Genomic DNA, 25501 nt, shown 5'->3' on the forward strand with positions numbered 1-25501 from the left:
TAAACTAACTAGTTGAACATTCTCTTTATCTCTCTGAATGCTCAAAGCATTATTATTATTATTAGTGTATATATATATTAAACTAACTATTATTATTTGTTACCTTAGTTTCCACACTAAATTTTTTTACAAATCTACTAATTTAAGCAATCTTTTAAGATAATACGTAATCTTACAATCACTTAAGATTTATACTCGATAATCTCAAGTTTACACTCATTCCCAAAGAAAATTTACAAATAAGAAGACTATGTAATATCCTCATAAGATATATTATTTGCATAAATTTAAAGCTCACAGGCACTCAAAAACACTAAAATAAGGATTACAATGGAAGACAACTAATATTAAATGAAAGAAACACTAAATTGAGTACAAATTGGTAATTCGAGTTCTTGATCATTTGGAATGACTTTCTTGATCACCCTTAGTTGTTACAAGACTTCTTTTATATGCTCTCAATATATTTTAGTCGTTTGAAATTGTTGGAATAACTTTGGAACCGTTGTAAGTATTTTGTTTCTCGTAATTAATTTCCACCTAAATAGAGATTTCGAAACCTTTCGAAGGGGGTTTCAAAATCCATCGAAGATGAGGGTAAAAAATTTGATGGTTAAAACACAAAGATTTCAAAACTGGTCAAGGGTTTCAAAATCACATACAGACTGTCCTAAAGGTTTTGAAACCTTATAAGGGGTTTCTTATGACATAAAATCCCAAAACTTTTAAGAACATATTTTTTTATGTTTTAACTTTTTAAAAACATTTTTGAATCTTTCCGACAAATTTTGAGTCGAACATAATTAATAATATTTTTACAAAATTATATTTTTTGACTCATTGTTTTATTAAAATTATTTATTAATATTCCTCTTTTTTATATAACAAAATAATTTTATATAAAATTGTCTAATATAAAAATTTGTCAAAGATAATTATTACGAATGTAAAAAAAATTATAGTCTAAAATTTTCATTTTTCTCTCTTAAAAAGAGAATTTAAAGGCATGTTTTAAACCCATCTACCTTGTGCTGCTCGACAAGGGGTTTCGAAACCTTTGCCCTAGTTTTAAAATCTCTAAAGAAGGTCTCAATACTACAAGCACAGTGCTCAAAAGGTTTCGATATAGGGAGTTTCAAAATCTCTATAGCGAGAAGTGCATTTTGACAACTTTTAACCAAGATTTTCCTCCAAATTATGAATCTAACATGCATGAAATTTATATTAACTCTAAAAATATATCAAAACAAGATTAATGATATATGACATTGTCTCCAACATATTTTCTACATGTATAAACATAAAGAATTACATTTAGTCACACTTAAACATTTAAAGAATGTTAAAAAATTATCAAAATAGATAAGAAATCACCACACACATCTCCCCTAACTATTTTGTAACATCTCATACCTAATCGAATCGATCCGACCCGAACATCAAGTGTCATATTAGACACTGATTGTATATAAAAAAATATTATATTTTTTCACATTCAAGCATGCTTACAATTATTAGCAATTTGTCATACAACATAAATCAGAAAATGATATCAAGCATAGCATGTGGATCACAAAACATGCATACAAATTTTATAAAGTTGTTTTACTAAAGAATTTCAAGTCAATCTTAAAAAAGATTTATATTTCGCACATAAACAAGTCGATCTCAAGATAACTCAAAATATCCAACATGACTAAAAGTATATTCAAAATCCTATGATATGTCCATGTATCCAAAGATTCCACGATAATACGGTAATCAATAGATCTTAGAATTTATCATATACTCAAAACTGATTTAAGATACGCCGAAAATTCAAGTATAAATCATATAATGTTTTTTATAAAATTTGGGGTTACGTGGATTTAGTCTTTGCTTCCATTCTTTGGCGCGAAAACATTGGAATGAGTTTATATTTAATTCAATCCTATCTTTCATGCTCAAACAAAGCACATCGAATTAGATTATCAATTCGTTAACTTCAAATCAAATTTCTTTCAAAATAGTATAAAATTGCTGATGTTAATGGTCAATCCCTCTCAAACTAACCAGTTTTTATTTCTCCAGTTACTTCCAATTTACTTATTTGGCTTGCTCCGTCCTACACTTTGAAGTTGCATTGTACTAACCGTGTCTTTGTATTTTCTGCAACTATTTTTTTTTGGAATTTTCCTTAAAAAAGGAAAAGAAAACAGGATAAATACAATTTTAATTAAAAAACAAAAAACAAAATCAATACGAAGGTATACCCAAATTCTCTCATTTTCTCACATTTTCTCGTTTGCTCGCAATGTTTCTTTAAGCACCAAAATTTGCATATCGTGGGAGGAAGAACTCTTCGCCATTTTTCCTCTCTTTTCCTTTTTTTATTCTAATACCGACGGTCTATTTTATCGAATCAAAAAAGGAAAAAAGCTGCCATCAGATTTACGGTTTGGCTTTGTTTATCTTGTTTGTTACATTTGTTCTTTTTTTTCCCTCACATTGAGATTTGTTTCGTTTACTATTTATTTATGATTTGGAGTTCTGTTTGGATTTTCTTATTGATAGATCTATTTTTACATTTTTGTCTGAGTTTAGCTCAATTCACGTCTTTTTGATTATGTTTTACTCTTCTTTAAATTGATAATTGTTTCTAAAGGTTTCTCGTTTCTCTTTCTGGTCGAATGATTGTAGCTTTGTTTCTTATTATTGTAAGTTGCATTTAAACAAATACACACACAAATATACATTTTAGGTTGTTTTTCTTTGCAATGATTCTTAATTTCACGATTATGAAATCCAGGGTTCTGTTAAAACATACATCTTGAAATTGTAGAATTTTGATCCCAGTTAGCTTCTTTGAATAGTAAAGCTAATTTCATTTTATTCTGTAAACGATCTTGGATTTTTCTTTGAATTCTTTGACTTTTCTTTGTAATGTTTTGCGCTGATATGCTCATATGCATCTAATTTTACTCATTGTGGTACTTGAAAATAGTGTAAGATCCGATCTTTCCATTTCTTGCCTCTAATGTGGCAGGACTGCTTCATTTTGAAGGCAGGCTACGATGAAGAAGGCCTTAGGCCAAGCTGTTAGAGACCTGTAAGTGTGCTATTAGTTACTAATTCCCGTATATGGTGAACATTTTTTAATCGCTTTGAATATTTTATAGTGTAAAGCAATCTCTTTGTAACAATATTATTTGTAGGCATGATGTGAAACTTTTTTTATTTTATTTTTTGTATTCGTGCACCTTGGTATTTGTTATATAACGAGTGGCTAAATTATTTTTATTCTTTGTTCCTGCAGTAAGAGAGGAGTTAATAAGAAAGTTCTTAAAGTTCCTGGAATAGAGCAGAAGGTAAGAATAATTTTTAGAAAGTTTGCTGAGAAAATAAGCACTTAAAAGATGATTGTTGCATAATTGTAAGTGTTGATGGTTGTTTCTACTAGAATCAGGTTTTCCTTTGACTATGGGTTGAATATACTATCTAGATATTTTTCAATCGATATGCTTTCTGATATATTAAATTATCAATATGATTCTGACTTTTGTTGTCATTATAGTTGCCAAAAAGTAAAGGCCTTTAAGCATTATCTATGAAAATGCTATTGTGATTTTATATTGTTGTATACCCTTATATGTAATAGAGATAGAGTGGCAACAATGGAAGATTAAGCAAATCTTATGTGAGTTTTGTGGTGGGTGAAGAAATGGAATTATAAACAGAATCAAACATATGAATTTTGGGTAAAGTTGTGAAGGATTAATGCACTTGTCTACATTATGGAGAGGTGACACTGAGGGGAAAACATTTGTTTACTGAAAAAAAAATGAAACCGGAAAGAGAATTATGAACTCTTTGGATTAGGGTGGTTTGCTATCAGTCAGGGGCCTGCATGTTCCCCTTCTCAACTAAGCACTACAAGAAATGGAGAATTCTGAACAGTGAATAATTTTGTCTGTAAGAAGAGCTTATGATGTGGTTTAGGGGAAGAAAACAATATTGACTGAAAGAATTAAGGCTGTAAACGGGGTTAGAAAGAGGTTGGAACTCTAGAGAACATTTTGTTAGAGAAAACCCCTAATTTCTTTATATTAATTCAAAGAAAACAATAAGGATAATGCTGGATGTAAACCCTACAACTTATTTATACTAGGTTTTCTTGCAAATAAAGTTACTAAACTCTCTTGCAAATAAAGCTTTATCCCTACCCTTAGATTTAAACCCTAAAAATAACTAATAATCCTAGTTGTCAATAATATACCTAATACTTAATAAAAAAAAACTTAAATGATAAAATATTATAAAATAAATAAAGCTCCCGTGTCAGCATTCTTGTGTTGAGCTTCCTGTTACAGGGCCAATTTGAGCCTTTGAGTAAAATGTTTGGATGGATTCAAAAGGGTACTAAGAGGACTGATTCTTACATTTGCTTTCCGAAATTTTCATTGTAAACTTCTCCATGACTTTGGCAAAGTGTTTCTAATGCTGATTGAGCTGACTCTTTATTGAATATCACCAGTAATGCAATTAAATTTTGTTTAACTGCTTGAAATAATAATACTTTCTTTCCTTGTCTTTAGGTTCTTGATGCCACCAGCAATGAGCCCTGGGGTCCTCATGGGTCACTTCTTGCAGATATTGCCATGGCTACAAGAAACCTGTAAGCTCAAGGGAAATTACATTTGATCTTCATTACTTATTTGTTATGGAGAAATTTATTTTGCAAATCTTCGTACAGTCACGAATACCAGATAATCATGACGGTAATCTGGAAACGTATACATGACACTGGAAAGAATTGGCGTCATGTTTACAAGGTTAGCATTTTTGTGGAGGGATTATGTTAGCTTTGATTTTATAAGATTTTGAGTGTCAAATATTTGAGCTTAATCTTCAAGGTATGTTTTATTGGGGGGGGGGGGTCTTATTTTGGAAATATTTAAATGATCTAGTGGGAGTTTTTCAAAATGCAAAATTCTCTTATATTTTTGTTATATCAAAAAGGGGGGAGATTATTAGCTTTGATTTTATATGATTTCGATATAACGACGTTTAATATTTTTTTTTCATATGTATTTCCTATGATATTTTGTGAAACTTTTATTGAAAATTTTATGAAACATTTTCGAAGTATTTAAAACCTCAAAAATATGGGGGAGATTGTTGAGTTTGAATTTAATATTTTGATATAACAAATTAAATTATTAATCTAAATTTTCAATTTGTTTAGTTGCGTTTAGTATCAATTTGTTTTCTCTGCAACTGAAAAAAGTCTGTCTAGATATTCATGCAATTGTTGATATTTTATCCTTTCACTATATATATTTTTTTAATTTTGCATGGTCTTTGTGTTGTGATGTAGTGCATTTTTTCTGTATTGTATTTTGATTTGTGTTTTCTCTATATATTTTACTTTTCCTCCATTTACTCTCTACTTTAAAACATACCATGCAGTAAGTTATGTTCTTTATTGAGCTTTCAGGGTCTGACTGTTTTGGAGTACCTTGTTGCCCATGGATCAGAGCGTATCATAGAAGACTTAAGAGAACGTGCTTCTCAAATATCGGTAATTTTTGTTTCTTATGACATTATTTTATGCAACGGTGATGACACTATCTGCTGCTTTGTGTTTAAATGTTTTGGACTAATTAGTATTCCATTTCATGTTACAGAGTTTGTCCGACTTTCAGTATATTGATTCCAGTGGAAGAGACCAGGGTAGCAATATCCGGAAAAAATCTCAGAGCCTTGTAGCTCTAGTCAACAATAAAGAAAGGATAATTGAAGTAAGACAAAAGGCTGCACCTAACAGGGATAAGTGAGTCTGCAAAAGTGTATTTTTTGTTTTAATCTCCTTGCTGTTTTCAACATATGACCAGCAGTGACAAAATTGATGAGCATGCATATTTTCATCATGACAAGTACATGTGTGTGAGAGCTTATGTACTTTAAACATGACAATACCTGTGTGCAAGAGCATGCACATATATACATGCACCTTCTCTTGCATTTGGACCTCTGATCTCTTGTTTTAATGGGAAGCATCTTAATATCTTGGTCCATTGGCGTGTGACTGAGAATTATTTTAACTGTTATTTCTCATAATGTGCTGGTATATTTTCACCATTGTTGCCATTAATAGTGATTTCTATAGATTTTTGTTGTTCTCCCATTACAATTTTGAATCTTCTCTACAGCTATGGTCCTATACCTTTAGTAGATAAATATTAGGTGAAATATGGTATTATGCTCATATAAATGATAGTGTGCCTTTTCTAATTGAGTTCTATTTCTCTATGTTCTCATGATTCTCAGAATCTGTGATTTGATTTTCTTGTCCCAAATAATTTTTCCTTGGAATCATTTTAGAATATGAGAATATAAATGAATGGAAATGTGGAATTCTTCCATAATGCATAACTATTTGTTTTACAGGTTACAAAACACACCAACAGGTGGAATGCATGGGCCAGGTTCTGGGGGACAGGGGGACAAATATGATTATGATTATCAATATGGTTATGGAAAAGACAGGGAATATGGTTATAGAGATGATGATCGGTATGGTAGATATTCAGATGCTAATAGTCGTGATGGAGATCGTTATAGCAGAGATTATGAAGATGGCAGAGATGATTACAGGGATGATGACCACAGAGGTAAAACAAGAAACGTTGATGATAATCATTATGGAACAAGAAGTAGGAGCTCTGATAGAGACCGTTCTTTTGATGATGATGGTGCTTCATCTCGGTATGCATTTATTGAACTTTTTTGGCCTTTATCTCACTGTGTTCTTTTTAAGAGATTAATATTATTGATTCTGTTATTTAACTTTTTCTTGATTATCTGTTGAAGTAATCTTCTGCTTTTTCCGGGTTGCAATTTATGCAGTGGAAGATAGAATATTATTAATAAGTCATTTCACTAGATTAGTGCACTTAAATGGTGCATTTATCCAGTCATTTATGTTCCAGATTTAGTAGTTTTTACGATCCCCCCCCCCCCTTTTGAATTTAAAGCATGGTTCTCTTACCTTCATTGGATGCTTGTCATGAATAACAAGATCATCTTCTTTGCAGGGGCAGCAGTGCTAGAGCTGATGATTATTCTCAGGATGGAAGGTAACCCTTAGTGGATGCATTCTTAACTTCTCTTAGGTGTTCAATTTTTGTTAACAAATAATTATCGGTTTCTTGTTTCTAGAACTTTATAAAATAATTATTTTTGTAGGCGGCATGAGCAGAAGTTCTCTGAACAAAAAAATGGTGTTCCTTTTATGAAGTAGCAGTAAGTGAATCTCGGAGTCCTATCCATGTTGAAAGGTATTATTTTGTACCATAAATTTTCAGACATGTTGCTTGCAATTGTTTTATTCTAGTTGGGGCACTGAAAGATCTTTGTTGATTTTGGCACCAATAGGGATGGAGAAACTTCAGTACCAGCTGCTCCCAGGCCGCCTTCTCCTCCTGCCACCAATAATTCTATCGAAGCAACCTCTGACTTTGGTATTTTGGCATCCCCATCAAATAAAAAGGTGGAGGCTTTCAATGAATTTGATTCACATGTTTCAGATTCAGGTATGATATTCCTATACGAATTCCATCGTTTTTTTGTTCCAATGGCATTGCTTGGATTATCATGGTTATCTTTCACATGGAATCTGGGGCCATTATTGCTCATCCAATAAGAACATAGATGATGTGGATATTTTGACTTTAACAAATACCATGGAAATCATAAATTTCCAAGTTGTTTAAGTTTGATATCCTATGATTTTTGACATTCAATTTCTTTTTTAAATTTATATCAGTAAAATTTATATTTTTTGCAAAATGGATTTAATTATTTATATGTCGATAGTAACTTTTCTGGATGGAAATCTTTGGCATTGGTTTCTATACAAATTACCGAGTTGTTTAAGTTTGATATCCTCTGTTGCTTGACATTCTTTTTTACTTATAAAAATGGATTAATTATTTATATGACGATAGTAACTTTTCTGATGGTAAACTTTGGCAATTGGTTTTTATACAAATTACCAAGTTGTTTAAGCTTGATATCCTCTGTTGCTCGACTTTCTAGTTCATTTTTAATTCTCTGTAAAATATTATTGATCTTGCTGAATGGATTTAATTGTTTCCAAGTTTATAGTAGCTTTTTGGATGTTAAACTTGGTAATTGGTCTTATACTAGTGAGCATTTTGAATTATTTGTACATGATAATTTAAATCAGAACATAAAAGACTGTTGTTAGCCTTTTTTTTTTCAATTTTGTTTTCCCTTTACTCATTTGAAATGAAATTACTAGTTGGAGTTTCTATTGATTGCATTTGTATGAACCAAATCAACTAGTCTCGAGGAACTTAAATTGGATTCTTTTTTATGCTATTGCATTTATCCCTCTAACCTGGAACTCAACTTCTTTTCTCATCTTTGCAGCTGCACCCACTCCTGCTCCTGTTTCTACACCTGGCCCCGCCCCTCCCGCTGCCATTCCCACTGCTTCAACCAGTTACGAAATAGACTTGCTTGGTGATCTTTCAGATTCATGGGCCGTGGTGCCAACTATACTTGAAACCTCTGCTCTTGAGCCTGATGCCCATGCCAAATCTGGTGCCATGCCCTCCTTTGTTGCCAATCAATCAACATCTAACTATGGAAATCAGGTAAATATGACTTGTTTATTTAGGGACCTCTTAAAGCCGTTTTTCTCTACTTCATATACTAGGATTTCACTCTACCTGTCTACAATGTGTTTGATTTTAAGTATCTTTAATTAATCAGCATGTAAAACGTGTAGATTTAAAATTGAAGCTACTATGTGTAATAATATTCAATATCATCTGTATGTTACCATAGAAGGTTGAATTTTGTTTTTGAATTATATTAGCTAATTGATTATGAAATAACCATTTTCTAGAATTTTCTCTATTTCCTCCCTTTTTCTTATCTCTCCCCTTTATTTTGCCTCTATCCTTCATGTTTGTTCTTCGATTCCAATGGACATATTTGTTATTGTAGTTCCGTTATTACAGAATAAGTTAGTTTTGTTCTTGATACAGGGTTTTGATGATCCATTTGGTGATGGTCCTTTTAAAGCGTTCCCTTCATCGGATGATGCCTCGGCTCAGCAACAAGTATCAATTTTCATGACTACTATGCAGCCTACAATGAGCCAAAATGCAGAAGCACCTCAGCCATCTGTAAAATCCGAGACAGTCACAGATTTCAACTTCGGGGGGTCATTCTCTGCCAGTGCTTACTCTGCTCCCAATTCCTCAAATGGTCAACCTCCACCAGCGAATTCACAATTTTTGCCTCAAGAATTGTCAGCTTCAAATCAGGAAAATGATATATTGGCGGATATTCTTCCACCCTCTGGACCTGTATATGATGCAGCTTCACATACAGACCTATTAGCACCAACCAGCCAATCTGCACCACCAGTATCTACTTATGGTCAATTGTCACAGCCAGCTATTTATAGCCAGCATGCACAATCAGGTGCGACCATGTATCAACCCGCACAGCCAAGTACTAATTCTTATAGCCAGCCCGAGCAGCCCAGTTCTGACCCATATAGCCAAAACGAGCAGTCAAGTACTAATCCTTACAGCCAACTTGAACAGCCAGATGCTAATCCATATGGCCAACCTGCACAGCCAGATGCTAATCCACACGTCCTGCCTGCACAGCCAAATGTTAATCATTACAGGCAGCCTGCTCAGCCAAATGTTAATCCCTACGGGCAGCCTTCTCAGCCAAATGCTAATCCGTACGGCCAGCCTGCCGAGGCAAAAGCTAATCCTTACTGCCAGCCTGCACAGCCAAATGTTAATCCCTACGGGCAGCCTGTTCAGCCAAATGCTAATCCGTACGGCCAGCCTGCCGAGGCAAAAGCTAATCCTTACTGCCAGCCTGCACAGCCAAATGTTAATCCCTACGGCCAGCCTGTTCAGCCAAATGCTATTCCATACGGCCAGCCTACTCAGCCAAACCAGCGTACACAGCCCAGTGCTAATATATACTACCAGCCTGTACAGCTAAGTGCTAATCCATATACTCAGCCCATACAGCCAAGTTCAAATAATGGATATGGTAATTTTACCCTCCAGTCTGTGTCTACCGTCACTCAAATTCCAGGATCTGCAGGACAGGGCAGCAATGGGAGCTTAATGCTAGGTTCTAATCCTCCTGTCAGTTCACAAATGGCTCCTCGACCTCAAAATCCTGCTGTACCCACTGCTCAGTTCAACACTGGAAACTATCTTTCACAGCAGGGTTCTGCTATGCCAGTCAGTTCGCAGAGTGCCAGTCAAACCACAAATGGATCAGGTGCACATAATAACAATGATGTCCTCGGAGGCTTCTTCTCACAACCAGGATCAAACACTTCAATGGCATCACAGACAGCTCCGCCCTCATCAACGGGAGCACTTGCTATAGTTCCGCAACCGTCAAAGGATAAATTTGAGCCTAAGTCAGCAGTTTGGGCTGATACATTGAGCAGAGGACTGGTCAATTTGAATATATCTGGACGTAGGTACTCTTCTTTCCTGTTGTAAAAATGTCCCTTCCACAATTATTAACTTTATTTTATTTTCTGTATGCAGCTAAAACAAACCAATTGGCTGATATTGGAGTTGACTTTGATGCTATTAATCGGAAGGAAAAGAGGTTAGAAAAGCCTGCCCAGACTGCTGTAACAAGTACTATCACTATGGGTAAAGCTATGGGATCCGGTTCTGGGATGGGTCGTGCTGGGGCTAGTGCTCTAAGAGCACCAGCAAATCCTATGATGGGTTCTGCTATGGGTATGGGAAACGGAATGGGTGCTGACCCTGTCAGGGGCATGGACATGGGAAGATATGTTGGTATGAATCAACAACCAATGGGCATGGGAATCGGGATGAACAACACGGGCATGAATCCAGGCATGGGGATGAACAATACGGGCATGAACCAAGGCATGGGGATGAACAATATGGGCATGAACCCTGGCATGGGGATGAATAACATGGGCATGAACCCTGGCATGGGGATGAATAACATGGAAATGAACCCAGGCATGAGGATGAACAACATGGGTATGAGCTCAGGCATGGGGATGAATATGGGAATGGGGCAAATAACTCGCATGCAATCCCAAAATGGAATGCCTGGCAGTTACAACCCTATGATGGGTTCTGGTGGCTACTATCAACAGCCACATGGCAGCGGCGGTTACCGGTGAGAAATCATTGCGAGATAAGAGTAAATGAAGTTGCCTGTGTGCTTGTGAGAGAAAAAATTAAAAGAGGTTGCAATAGCAAAGCCCAGATGACATGTCGCCATTGAATCCTGGTGTCAACTGTAATTTTGAAGTCACATTTGTTGGCAGTGCCCTATTATTTCTCATTCGTGTCACTTGTTTGGGCCACAAGAATCTCGGTTCATTGCTGGTTTGACTTTGAACCGATGTGAAAATTGTGTAGCAGTGAAGAGAATTTATACAACCTTGCTCAGGTTGCTTTTCTTTTCTCTCATCATTCTTCCTTCCATAATGTTATAAATATAAATTATAAATATTTGAGCATTTTAGTATGTTAGGGTATAGTGGAATAATAAATTTAATCATCGTTATTTCCCCCCCCCCCGGTTTTTCATTCATTTTCCCATCGTTAAGGGCAATAAGTTCAGTATATTTACAGGAAAGGTGCAGGGAGACAATTCCCAGTTAGAAAGCAAGCAAGCACCAGGGAGGTTTGAGAGTAATTTTGTAGTAGGAGAATTCTTCCTTGTAATGTTGGATTAACTTCTTTTTCATTTCCTTTTAACTTCATATCGAAATTGGAATTTTGACTATATAGTTCGTATACGAAATGTGTGGTATAATCCCGTCATCTCATCCCCCCCCCCACCCAAAACTTTATCCTCAAACAGAAGCCAACACGGTCCTCCATTAGTTGCATTATTTTCCTTAAAATTTGTATTATATAATTTTGAGTTTTTAAAATATTTTAAACAACAAAATACTACATTGTAACTGTTCTCATACTATTCCAACAAAAAATATCTTAATAATAATAAAAACTCTAAAATCACAATCAGAATTGTAGTACTTTGAAATCACATAAAAATTAACTAAATCCATAATCATTTTGCAATAATCAAAATCCATGTTGAACTCGGCTCTAAATGAATTATCAAAGTAACATGCTAATAAATAAATCAAAATTTAAATTTACAGTTTAGTAAATCAAATTATCATGCAATTAAATCAAATAAAAAAACAAGTCAACCTTTAAAAAAATTCAATTGACTCATTCCATTAAAAAAAATCCATTAGACCCTTTATTGTTGTTGACCAATTTGATTGTTAACGACTTAAAGAAAAAAATTAATTGATCCTTTTGTTCTTAGCTGAAATCTAAATAATTATTTTATAATTATTATATAAACTATTGTCTTAATATATTAATATCTAAATTATTAAATTTAATTAAAGTTTGTAGATTCATAATTTATCAAAATATCTAAAGTTCTCGTCATCTTAGAAAATAAAAATATGTTAAAAAAATTAAGGTTAGGCCTGCTAATATAATTCCCTAACCCTAATTTAAAATCTAAATCTAGAATGAATGTTCAATTGAACCATAAAGTTAAACTACAGTTCAATTCAACCCTAAAATAAATTAATTTAGTAAATAAATATGTATTTTAAAGAGCATTTAAGTGGTGAGAAGTCCCTGTACGCTTCCATTGGTTTCACCACTCGGGAGAGAGATGTATAGTTGGAGTAGGTGGCTATTATTGTTTAGATGAAAACTTTAACGCTTTATTTTAATGCATTCCATAAATAAATATTATTTTTATAATTAAATTTAAATATTTTTTTGGTAAAGTACACAAATGGTCCTTTGACCGTAAGATACTATTTTGTTGAGTTCTTTGACTATTAAAAGTTACAAAATGATCACTCAACTATAGGGTATTGTTTTGTTGAGTCAATTGACTATTAAAAGTTATAAAATGATCATCTGGCTATTCATATGTTCAAAATTCTTCCCTTTCCGTTAAAAAATTGGCGATCATCTGAGTTGCATGTTAAATTGAGATATGATTGTTGTTTGAGATTCTGAGATTAGATTTTATTAAATTTCAATCAATAGGTTAACACCAAACTCAAATTATCGTCAATTTTTTAATGAAAAATGATTAATTTAGAATATGTGAATAGTCATGAGACCAGTTTATAATTTCTAATAGTCGGCGGACTCAATAAATTAACACTCTATAATCAAAATATCATTTTATAACTTTTAATAGTTAGATAAGTCAAAAAAGAAACCTATATAATGCGTTTATATATATATATATATTGTTTTTTTAGTTTACATCATTAGTAAGATATAAAACTTTCACTAAATTCAACTTTTTATTAATTTATTTCACTTTAAATAATTAAATTTATAAAATAAAGCTCAATACTTACAATTAAACGTTATATATTTAAGTATTTGTTTTAAATTAATTGGTGACTTAAGAATTTGGGTGATAATTTAAGGGTAAAGTACACAAATGGTCCATCGATTAAAAGTTACAAAATGGTCATACGACTATTCATATTTTTTAAACTCATCTTTAAAAAAAAAATTGATAGCCATCTAAGCTGGACATTAACCTGTTGACTGAGATATGAAAATCTGATCCTAGAATTGTTTGAGTTGTATTTTATGGATCGGTTCTCTATTTACATTATGTCTGAGCCAATGCTTGGAATATATGTTGTCGAGCAGTTCTTGAAAGCAACAATGGTGCCTATAGATACCATTAAAATATGACCGTATCTCATTCATCATGTTAGAGTCCAATTCAGAAGATCAACAATTTTTTAACGGAAATTGACGAGTTTGGAACATATGAATAGTTGGGTGACCATTTTATAACTTTTAATAGTCGGGGGACTAAACAAAGCAGTGTACTATTGACGGGGGACCAACTGTATACTTTACCTAATTTTAACCACGGAAGACAATGATATGGTAATAGTTTTAGAAGCTTATATAACTCTCACGCTTTATGAAATTAAAAGTTCTAAAATAACCTATGCTTTGTACGTCTAGTTGTTCCATGGAAGAATTGAATGTGTTATTGATTGTTCATTCCTACTCAACATTGGTATGATAATTGCACTGATTTTGTGATCCAACCCACATCATCATTATTGGCAAATGGATAGTTCAGAATGTTTGGCAATTTGAACAGGGACTGATGGTAAATAAGTTGGCCTGCCTTGGCAAATAGATATGGTATGGATATCAAAAGGAATGGTTAAGAAATTAAAGCAAGATGTTAACAGGTTGGTGAGTAAGGTGATCAATGAGGAAAATTTGGAAGCATTATATGATGCCAAAATCTAAATATAAAGCAATCAAATGAAATACCTTAATATCTTATGGTTATGGAGTTTAGGGTGGGGTTCGGATTGGCTTTTGTAGTATAATTATGAAGTAACTATCTTAATCTGGTAGTAGGGTTGTTTTTGAAATCTTGCTTGCGTGTTGAATTTGAGATATTTTCTGTTGTATACCGCCCTTTGAGTAGGAAGGGGTCTTCCCCATTTTTCATGAGTAATAGTCCAAGGTGTATTGTAACAAAGTTGGTCGTAATAATTTAGATTCAGGTTGAGAGTCGATTTTTAGAATGCTATGGAATAATAATTTAGGGACTGTTGAGAGTTTTTCTATTTTTGAAGTCAGGTATGAGCTTTATAGGGATGCCTTTAGGGTTCATTTTACACTCACAGTGAACAATATGAAAAATACGATACCGTATTGTATTAGTCCCGATCTGTATACATTTGTCTTACCCTAATAAAGGTTTTTTAGACAATTAAAATAAAACTTGTGATCGAATTGAATTGAATGAAATGTTCATAACGATGTAACGCTTAAAATAATGCCTACCTGAATCAGTTAATTATGTCATGCGTTACTTCAGTCTCGTTCTCTACGAGTATTTTCAGTCGAAACGGGGTTTACGACAAGATGACACCGTATCGCCGTACCACCTTTTGTTTTGTACCAAGTCTTTAAGCGAAAGTCTAAAAAACGGCAAGAACTCGGAATCAGAGGGTATAAGAGCTAGTCAAAACGACCCTCGAGTTAATCATTTTCCCTATGCAGATGACAATATTCCTTTTACTCGGAATTCAGAAGTTGAGGCAGGTAGAATACGGATGGTTCTTCACTTACTGCTAATGAAGTATCTATTTTGGAATAACGGCTTATAGATCATATCGTTGTGGCTTAGGAAAACAGATTTATGAATTGAATGACAAGCATTACAGTTTAATTTGAAGCTTTTGAACTCGAGTGAAAACAGTAGCATGGAACAAAAACTAGTTTTTATACAAAAGATGCAATAAAATATGTTTTTAGCATAAATTTCTAGCAAGAATCATAAATTACTCCCTCAAGACCAATATCCAAGTATGAGATCAGTTACCAGGAAGAACCAGCTAAACTCTCGAAATCGGCCTCGGCATTTTGAATGTCTTTAGTAGTAGCATCTGCACATACTTAAGTGAGGTAGTTTCAGCTATTTTACTCTTCTTCCTCTGCAACAGTAATGCTTGCTTTTTTCTAGTTCTCTCACCCTCTTTTGGTTTACACCAATCTCTTCATTTATTTTAGTCAACTCATCAGAACATTGCTTTCTTTGTAGTACAACTTCTTTTGAATGTTGTTGAAGATGTCCATGTCTGTCTTTTATCTTTAGCAACTCGCTTGTTCGGTCCCTTACTGCCTTCACATCAACCCAAGAGTTTCGAATTCAGGAAGAACATCCAAAATGGTAGTAAAAGGTTCCTAGGATCAACAACTGTCAACTCAGAAGTCTTCTGCACCAAGGATGTAAAGTTCAACATATGAGCAACAGCTAAACCTTCACGGAGGATTTCTTTCGATTTAACCAAGGGTTGAAAATGCGGGTTTTGAGGCATGACTTTGAAAATTCCCATAGATTCAACTGCTTTCCAGATTTCTAGGCTCTTCACAAAGGTAAGCCTGGACCCTCATCTCGCTCATTGTCACCTGACAAGCCAACTAAAGGAGACTGCACCATTAATTCAAGTGGTTTCTCCTTTGGATCATTCCATTGATTTTCACATCCAGGAGGGAAATATCCTACGTACAAACAATACCAGAATCAGAAAATTTTACTGAAAAATGGAACATGAAACATGATAATATGTTACATTATTTACCTGAGTCGTTTCCGTGGCATATTATTTGAGGTTGCTCTTCCTTTTCATGAAGAACTCTGCCAGACTCTCCAGCCACCTTGGATATCTTTCTCTGAGAATATGCCCTCTCTATTGACATTGTTCGAGAACCTATAAAATTAAGAACTAGAGGTGTGAAAATCAAAACAAAAAGAAAAATAGAGGGCATGAAAATTTCATCCTTCCTATTGAATGCAGTTCTCAGCAGTTACCAGTTCAAATAAGTCGTGACTCGCATATGCAAGTTAGTACCATTATCAACAATTTAATTTGCAAGCTGCAGATAATATCCTTCAATCCCAATTCTAGTCATATGAGTTACTGGTTCATTCAGAAGTTTATAATAAACCCTAAAACAACATCGATATTCATTAAGCTGAGGTAGATTTCATGTTGTACCCAACCTGCTCCCTCCAACCCTGAGATCACAGATGACTCAGCTTCCGTGGCTTTGTAGTCTTCAGGAACCATTTCTTCAGGAACACCAGCAGTATTTATATCTTGTAAAATATAAAGCAGTAGAAGTAAGTTCTGATGAAATTAGATGATAGCAGAAACTGGTAGCTTCATGTTATTCAATTTCTTTACCAACAGGAGGAGATCGGGTGATTCGAAGCACTGATTTTGGTTGCCTGCTTTCCAGCAAGCCATCTTCTTTCTGATGTCTGTTCATACCATGTTCCTTCTGCAGATTCATCTCCTGCATGGATAGAAAACAAGTTCGAAAAGAAATTCCTTTACTTTCAGCATTAAACCTAAAGTAATAAATAGTTTCACTATGTTGCACTCTATTATGTCAAAGTACAAGGGAAGAATTTTAAGACATCATGGTCTCTTTTTTCCACAATGTTCATAAATTAAAGATTAGTAGGCAAGTTGATCTATCTTCCACATACAAGATCAGGCATTAAATTCTCCGTAAGTATTGTCAGCCAACATAATAATCCACAAGAAAAGCATCTAGAGGTTGTAAACCGAACCCTTAGATACTTAAAGATGACACCAGGCTACGGTTTAATCTTTAAAACGAGTGAAAACCGTTAGGTAGAAGTATACACTAACAGAAATTGGGTTGGGGAGTTAATTGAAAGAAGATATACAAGTGGCTATTGCTCCATGGTTTGGGGTAATCTTGTTAGATGGGGAAACAAAAAGCAGTTTGTGATAAGTATCGCAAAGGTTGAGTTTCAAGCACTTACTTCAGGAATTTGTGAAGGAATGTGGATTAAAAGACTGTTAAAGGAATTAAAGGTTGACTCCAAGGATCACTTCAAGGTGCAAAGTGACAATCAATAAGCCATAAGTACTGTTAAAAATACTTCATTTCAAAAATAAAGCATAAAGCATGTGGATATTGACAAATACTTCATTTCAAAAATAGTCAACAATGGGATTGTTGAACTAAGTTACATTCCTACTCAACTACAGCTTGCTGACATTCTTACCAAAGCTCTTCCAACAAGAACTAGCTTTGATGGATTCAAGTCCAACCTAGGTTTGTGTGACATATACACCACAGCTTGAGAGGGCGAGTAGAAAGAATTCAAGATTAGAAGTTTATTTTGTCTTAGAAGTCTAAATTTATATGTAATTTTATCAATATTTTATTATTAGTCTTTATCTTCTTAGGAGATAGATAAGTTTTAGGAGATGAGTTTACAAAGAACAGAAACCTAGTAGGCAACTAAATTGTAATTCACGTCGATGAGAAGCTCCTCTACTTACAGAAAGGGACAGGAAAAGAGAAATGGATGGTGAGCAGAGCAGAGACATTCTCTTGAAAGCAAATGCCTTTTTTAAGATCATAGTCAATTGACACATAATGGAAACTCATACTCCAGGAACAAATCCACATAAACACATTACCAAGCATTAGTGGATCAATCATTTGAGTTTTATAATATAGTTTGCAGCCATACAAGTCTTTTACTTAATTTTTTTTTTTGTTTAAGAAGTCTTTTACTTAAAAATATATAGTTAGGAGGAGCTCTAGCAAACCTACACTTGGAGAGAAAAAACGTTAGTTGAGACTACTTAACACAATACAACATATTTACATTGTGTTTGAAAGGAAGTAAATTGTTCAGTTTATCCTATTTGTTTTCCAAGGGGAGGGGTTAGGAGGTGAACCACCCCCTGATAAACCAGACTAAGGATTTGAAACAGAGTACTCTAAGTAATGATCTCATCCTTTAATCATTTCCTTACTTACTTCCAATCCCCACCAAGAAAATAGAAAATTTACTTTAATAATGGTGATTTTATATTGAGATACAATGGTAATAGTAAATATCACTATTCTAATTTCTTCTACACTTCAAAACAAGAGCTATTAGGAAAAAAATTCAGATTCAAGGAGTATGAGTTTGCTAAGCTTACATGTTTGAACTTCTTGGAAGGATGTAAAGATGTAGCATCACCTTTAGGTGTTGTCTGCCTTACTTGCTTACTCTTTGCTGGTTCTTTAAATGCGACCGATGGACTCATCTTGTTCTTTTTAGAAGTTACACGACAAAGCTCATGCTTTTTGCTGCTATTTTTTACAGCATCAGGACTTTCAAGCTGAATATTTGCCTCAGCATATTTGACAATGTTGCATGATAGCTCCAGTTTTTGACAATCTGAAGAGGGAACTTCCTGAAAAACAAAAAGAGGTCCAATTAAGTTAGCAGAACACAAAATTTTGCAGGCTACTATTTTGTTGATTACATGCCTCAAGTATGGGCCAAAACATTGGCAAACTTGGAGAATAGTTCATTTATTTCAAGTAGTTTATGTTGCACAGTTAGTTGGGCAGAATTGATTTTTTTTTAAAAAAAATCTACTTTTCTTTTAGATTTTTTTTTGACACGTAACAAACTCTATATACAATAGACATTAAATCGGCTGAAAATTTTGGAGCCCAGAAAACAAATGAGTTTGGTCAGTGGCCTAAATGTGTGTGGGGGGCGGGGGACAATCGATTAGAAGCTCTGACTTATGGAAGGGGAAGGAAAAGAGAAATGGGTGGTGAGCAGAGCAGAGACATTCTCTTGAAAGCAAACAGAAAAGAATAAGAGAATATTGAGAATTCCTACATACATATACCCCCAGAGGGGTGTAACCACCACCTTTCAGATGTAAACATATAGGAGGGAAATGTCTTTTTTAAAATCATGGTCAATTGACACATAATAGAAACTCAAAGTCCAGGAATATATCCACATAAACACATTACCAAGCATTAGTGGATCAATCGTTTGAGTTTTATAATGTCACTTGCAGCCGTACACAAGTCATTAACTTAAAAATATATAGTTAGGAGGAGCTCTAGAAAAGCTACACTTGGATACAAAAAAACATTAGTTGACACTACAAAAAACAATTGAACACATTTACATTGTGTTTGAAAGGAAGTAAACTGTTCAGTTTATCCTATTGGTTTTCCTAGGGGAGAGGTTAGGTGGTGAACCACCTCATGATAAACCAGACTAAGGATTTGAAATAGAGTACCCTACAATAATAATCTCATCCATTACTCCTTTTCTTACTGACTTTCAATCCCTACCCAAAAATAGCAAATTTACTTTTAATAATAGCGACTTTATATTAAGATACAATGCTAATAGCAAATATCACTATAATTTCCTCTACACTTCAAAACAAGAAAGAGCAGCTAGGAATAGATTCAAGGAGTGTGAGTTTGCTAAGCTTACATGTTTGAACTTTCTGGAAGGATGTAAAGGTGTAGCATCACCTTTAGGTGATGTCTGCCTTACTTGCTTATTCTTTGCTGGTTCTTTAGATGCCATCAATGGACTCATCTTATTCTTTTTAGAAGTTACACAGTAAAGTTCATGCTTTTTGCTTCTACTTTTTACAGCATTAGGACTTTCAATCTGAATAATCGCCTCAGCATCTTTTGCAATGTTGCAAGATAGCTCCAGTTTTTGACAATCTGAAGAGGAAACATCCTGAAAGAAAGGACAAATTAAGTGCGCAGAAAGCAACTTGAGCACAAAATTTTTCACGCCATTATTTTGTTGATTATATATGCCTCAAACATGTGCCAAAGCATGGGCAAATTGCAAAATGGTTCATTTATTTCAACTAATTTATGTTGCACAGTTAGTTGAGCAGAATTGAGTTCAAATTAGCAGACTAAAATCAGAGCAATAAAAATTCCTTGCCAGGAATAGTGATCCTAAAGATAAAAACAAAAGACTAGTAGTCAACTGTAAGTGTCAAGCTACTTAGGCACTATAAATGAAGCCAAAACCGATATACAATACACAACATCAGATGAAAATTTTGGAGCCCGGAAAGCAAATGCATTTGGAAAAGAAGCAGAAAACACTTAAAACAAAGAAGGGAATACCTGAAATTTGGAGGGTTTAACCCATCTTCCAATAGCCCATTTCCAGTGAGGTCTCAAATTAGAAGAAGAAAACTCAATCTCTTCAGGTGGATCTGTAAAAGACACAATATACCTCTTCAGGTTGTCAATAACTTCAGAAATAGAACCAGTCCACCACCCATCAAGGTGAAACGCATCCACAACATCGTTTATTTCAAAATACTCGTCACCAGGGGTTTTGAGCACTGGGGGTAATGGCCTAATGAAGGAAAGCTCGACACTTTCGGTCAATGGCGTTTGATTATCATCTTCGAGTAAGTGTTTGTACCGAACCAAGACCTTGTCTTTAGTTTTTCCCTCTGGGAGTTTCAGAATGGTACAAGTAAACCATACTCCTCTGAGCCCTTCTTCATCAGAGGCTACTTCGACCTCTCTGCCTTCACTCAAAATTAACTCAGCATCAATGTCTCCCTCCATTGTTCTGGTTTTGTGGGTTTCAAGAGAAAGATGTTTCCCCAAAGAAAAAAGTATTTTATCATCCTTTTTGTCAACAGATACCTCCTTACATACAGCTAGATCTTCACCAGATTCACCCTCATTCTGATTTTCATCCCTTTCTAGATTAGTGTCTGAATCATCAAATCTAGGTGTAGGGGGCAACCGAAATGTTTCACTGCCTTGACTGACAGATTGTTTGGAACCTTCTATTGGTTGCCTAAGTGCACTAGGCAACACTGTTCCCACTAACCTTCTCATCTAAGTGCTCGACATAGATATCTACAACTTTCGTCTTCCTTAACTGACTTGACATTTCCAGAACCCCTTTATCATCCAATATTAATTTCAACCCTCCATCTAAAGACTTCCCCTCCTCTACATAGTATACTTTCACTGCCATTCCTATATCGTATCCTAAGGACTTCACTGCTCCTAGTACAGTCCAATAACAAATGCAATCAATATCTTCATCATACTCAACTTCAGACCCATTTATGTATTGAACTTTTGGGGTTCTCAACAATTTCCCCCCGTGATGATACCTTAGTTTACAAACATTAGTACTCATGCTACAAAGACAATATGCAAATAAAAAACAGAATTAAAACATATACAAGACATAGCCATGCGAAAAAAAAAATACTAAACTATACTAAAGAAAACAATATATTAGTTATCTCCTAAGTGTTTAAAACAAACAAAACACCGTGACATATACAAATTTTTGTGCTCAAGCAAAATAAATGGCAAGCAATAAAGTGATTTTACAAGTTGAGCAAAGGCCATTTTGCTTTGTTAATTACTTTTTTGATTAACTTCAGAATTTTTTTTAATGTGGTACTTGAATTTGACAATTTTAACATGTGATGACATGGTATTTTTTCCACTCATCACGACCTCAATGGTTGTTGAGATGCCACATCACGACAGGTACAGCATAAGAACAAAATGACAAGTTCAGATACCAAAATGAAAAAAATGAAAAATTTAAGTACCAAATTGGACAAAAAAAACATAGGGAGCGCATTAGAAAAGGTGAAAATTCAAGCAGCAAATGGTATAATTAAGCCTTGATTTATTTATTAGAAAAAACTTAGTTACACTTATTTATGTTAATACTTGATTTATAATCAAATTTAACTCTTCAATTACTTTTACTAATTAAATTGATATCACTTTAATCACAATAATAATCATATTTTTTCATAGTAAGATATATGGAAAGTCAAAGGTCAACTCATCTCTAAAGAAGTTTAATTTCAAGATGTTCTTTTCAGGTTTCAAGCCTTTCCACTACTAATTCCAATTCGGCAGTCCATATCAGGATTTAAATAGCGGTAGCGTCCAAAACTGTTATTATCGAAAATAGCAGTGTGGCGGCTACAATTTAATGGGTCAATTGAGGCAATAGCGGACCACTAATCCTGTTATTGTTCTGTTACGAAATTTTTTATTAAAAAAATCCAAAATCCATTGCCGCAATGACCACAATTGCATTTGTTATGTATGCAACCACCATAAATGCAACACGACCGAAAACGCGGCAACAACCACAATTTAAATCCTTGGTCAATCCATATTGCTTTTTACTAATAAGTTATGTTAGTAAAAACTTAGCTTAAGACCAAATAACATCATCAAAAGCATGAAGCAAAGAAGTAAACTAATACAAACGAAATATTACAGACAGGCAGGGGACCACTTGGAACAGAAAAATTGAAACACTTTTATAGCGACAAACAAGCTTCGTGAAATTCAACGACAGGGAGGCAAAACACGTCAAATAACGATTCTCAACGATCATATGCTTCCACAGTCACATGCAAGGCCACGTAACAATAAAAGTAGAATAACAAGCATTGGGTTTAGCAAAGATACCTGTCCTCTTCGGCTCCACTCTCAATTCGTATTTCCCTCTCCTTACTCCACAATCACGGTTTCTATGAAATACTTATCCAATGGCACAATTTCAGGTTTGGGGTTTCAAATTGGGTTTTCAGTCAGCTTCTGAAAATCGCACTTCAAAACCAGGTTTCTTCACAGGGTTTACAATGGTCGCTTGGACTTGCTTTTTGTCGTTTCAGTCTGATCCTTTTTTTACGCTTATTTTTCATTTTTTGTTTTGATACATCTTATCATAATTAATTGCCTTTTTTCGATTAATAATTTGGGGTATAGATACGATGCCAAAAATAACCATAATGTTTATATAAATTATTATTTTGGGCTTCAATTTTTCTTTAGAGTATTTTAACTTTCAATGTTCACTTTGAGACAAAAATGAAAGTTTTAGTTTAACCATTTAACTCCATCCGGGTTCTGGGTTGAACCATAACCCAAAAACTCACCCCTTATTTTGGGCTTTGACCTTTTAGTTTTTTTTAATTTATATATTTTATCTATATTTGTTTGGATATTATTTGATAACATTTTAAAGTTAGTTTTATAAGTATTTTTAAAAATATTAAAACTTGCCCGAAGTAAACGATCTCTATGATAAATAAATTGTAATTGTTCTTTGAGGTCCTAGGTTTCAGCATCATGAATATTAGAGGTGTGAGCGATCGATGTCGAATGATTGAGAATTATTAGATATTGTCTCGTACTTACCTCGTATTAAATAAAAATTAATAATTTCATTTAGTATTTTAAATTTATTTTTACCATATTAAATATAAAAAATATATTTTTATACTGTGAAATTAAATCTAATATTATAAATTAAATAAAATACAATTTAAATAATTACTATATTTTTTTTAATAATACAAAAGCGGTTAGTTTTATTAAAAATAGAAAAATATACAAATTATAATGAAAGTTTACGACCACAACCGTGTACTAAAACATATAATAATAATAACATTTTCCTATAATTATTGACAAAAAACAACTAGCCACTTAAAGATCGTACAAGGAAAAAGTTGAAAATTTAACAAAATAAACTCGAATGAAAGGTAGATATGAATATATCTGATCGCATCGGAAAATGAACAGTGTGATAAAACTATCCACGAACTCAAATCATGTATCTAAATCTAATCCGATGATCAAAAGCAGAGAATATCAACATGATCACAAATGAAAGCCATCTTGATAAGTCGTGACGATGTCAAATATAACCTTAATAAAAATGATAAATGAAAATAACATAAAATAATCAAAAGACAGATAAACGTGCCATAAAGAAAAAAAAATGTGACAAATTATTAAAAGAATACATTATAAATAAAGAAAATAATATACTGACGATCGACGACTAACATTAAAACTAATATCGCTGCAGATTAAAAAAAAGTAACGAAATAGGATTGAAAACCCTATAAATAATTACTTTCTTTAAACTTATATACATAACACTACCCAAATATTACAATATTTTCACCCTCACTAAACAGATTAAGATAAGTATTAACAATACTATATGCTAGTATTTAAATATAATAATTAGAAAAGAAAAAGATAAATTACGTGTGAAAATGAGCTTTGTCTTTTCTATTATTAAATTGTCAAGTCGGATTACGTGAAGATAAAAAAGAAAAGAGACGAGGAGGAACGTTTATAACCTTTACAGGACAATTATGAATGAGTTGGAATTAAAAATAATGAAGATACAGTAATATAAGAAACGGAAATATATATTAATATTAAGTATAATAAATACAAATATTTTTTAAAAATATAATAAATAAAACATATAATTGTTTAAAAATCAAATTTTAAATGAATAAGTACTGACCTTCGATAAAACGTGAATTCATCATTAGAGCTCAGTTTTATATTTTATATCTTGAAAATTTGGAGTACGTAACCTGTGTTTGTTTTCACTGTTCCACATCTTCAAACTTCTTATGTCTGCGCCGCGCAGATATTAGGCTTCGCAGACCGTTTGTTTTTTAGAAGACAGAAACTTTTCTAACGTTTGTGCGAGCTCTTTTTGGTGCAGACATGGATTGATTTATTTTAAAATAATTTATTAGTATGAATTGATTTATTTTAAAATATGGATTAATTTATTTTAAATAATTTATTAGTATGAATTGATTTATTTTAAAATATGAATTGATTTATTATTGTAGTTGTATGGATTGATTTATTTTAAATAATTTATTAGTATATTGATTTATTTTAAAATATGGATTGATTTATTTTAAATAATTTATTAGTAGGATTGATTTATTTTAAAATATAGATTGATTTATTTAAATAATTTATTAGTATGGATTGATTTATTTTAAAAATATGGATTGATTTTATTTTAAATAATTTATTAGTATGGATTGATTTATTTAAATAAATTAGTATGGATTGATTTATTTTAAATAATTTATTAGTATGGATTGATTTATTTTAAAATATGAATTGATTTATTTTAAATAATTTATTAATATGGATTGATTTAT

General features: G+C 33.2%; 1 pseudogene; it reads left to right on the plus strand.

Moving 5' to 3' along the window:
* The first annotated feature begins 2905 nt into the window (after window positions 1-2905).
* Window positions 2906-11539, plus strand: LOC120139644 (annotated as a pseudogene).
* Window positions 11540-25501: the final 13962 nt, after the last annotated feature.

This window comes from Hibiscus syriacus, unplaced genomic scaffold (assembly GCF_006381635.1).
Source record: "Hibiscus syriacus cultivar Baekdansim isolate YM2019G1 unplaced genomic scaffold, ASM638163v2 tig00110764_pilon, whole genome shotgun sequence".
Taxonomy (NCBI): Eukaryota; Viridiplantae; Streptophyta; class Magnoliopsida; order Malvales; family Malvaceae; genus Hibiscus; species Hibiscus syriacus.